The following is a 1,211-nucleotide window of genomic DNA, read 5'->3' as shown; positions in this document are numbered from 1 at the left end:
ATCCCGATCACGACCTCCTCGTCCACCTCGCCGGCAGGACCGCGTGGCGGGTATGCTAGCGGTTGACACCGGCGGAAGGGCCGGGAATGCGAACGGACGACCAAAGTCAACGACGGACGATGGCGCCGCCGCCCCGGGGCCGCTTGCGCGACCACGAACCCGAGTTCGGACTACGAGCTTTTTAACCGCAACAACTTTAATATACGCTACCGGAGCTGGAATTACCGCGGCTGCTGGCACCAGACTTGCCCTCCGGTTGGTCCTCGTTAACGGATTTGAAGTGTACTCATTCCGATCGCGGGGCCTCGACAGAGTCCCGCGTCGTTATTTTTCGTCACTACCTCCCCGTGCCGGGAGTGGGTAATTTGCGCGCCTGCTGCCTTCCTTGGATGTGGTAGCCGTTTCGCATGCTCCCTCTCCGGAATCGAACCCCGATTCCCCGTTACCCGTAGTAACCACGGTAGGCACTTAACCGACCGTCGACAGTTGATAGGGCGGACCCTCGAGAGACCCGTCGCCGGGCGTGAAAGCTCGTGCGATCGACCAGTGAGTTATCCAGAGTCACCAAAGCGGAGCGCGCCGCCCTATGAGCCCCGCCACCGAACGGACCCGCGAGCGGGAACGCCGACGACGGGAGGACGGAATGACGCGCATCGGTCTCAGTCTAATATGTAGCGCCGCGACCCGGAACGGCCGACGCGGGTGCCAGCGCGCGAGGCGTGGCGACGACGGCGCGCCGACCGATCGCGGCCTGTGTCACATGTATTAGCTCTAGAATTGCCACAGTTATCCATCGCCTCCGAGGAGGAATACGGTCCCGAGGATTAGGTCCGGTTCCTGAGCCATTCGCGGTTTCGCCCGTTCTAATGCGTGGCGTGAACTTACACTTGCATGGCTTAAGCTTTGAGACAAGCATATGACTACTGGCAGGATCAACCAGGTATCGTTGGAATTTGGGACTTTGTTTCGACAGAACGACAGACCGACCGACCGACCGACCGACATAAGACAGACAACTACAACGACGGGCACGTGTTTATTTATTTTTCGAGGGGGTTCGCCGTCAGAAGAAGCGCGCTGCCCGCGCTGATGGCCTCTTTTTTGTTTCTCCCCTGACTTGGACCGAGACCGAGACTCAAAGAACGAAAGCGACCAACGTCGACAACAACAACGACAACGGCACCCTTGACAGCGATACATACGACAAACGA

General features: G+C 59.2%; 1 non-coding gene across 1 annotated transcript in view; it reads right to left on the bottom strand.

Moving 5' to 3' along the window:
* Nucleotides 1–943, bottom strand: part of LOC145276325 (small subunit ribosomal RNA) — a 2,369-nt gene extending 1,426 nt beyond the window's left edge. Inside the window, exon 1 of the ribosomal RNA XR_013867937.1 lies at nucleotides 1–943. This exon is cut by the window's left edge and continues 1,426 nt beyond it. This is a non-coding gene — a ribosomal RNA (small subunit ribosomal RNA).
* Nucleotides 944–1,211: the final 268 nt, after the last annotated feature.

This window comes from Euprymna scolopes, unplaced genomic scaffold, assembly GCF_053919585.1.
Source record: "Euprymna scolopes isolate OS-2025 unplaced genomic scaffold, ASM5391958v1 sca840, whole genome shotgun sequence".
Taxonomy (NCBI): Eukaryota; Metazoa; Mollusca; class Cephalopoda; order Sepiida; family Sepiolidae; genus Euprymna; species Euprymna scolopes.
Note: the sequence above shows the minus strand (reverse complement) of the source record. Positions and strands in the feature narration are given on the sequence as shown.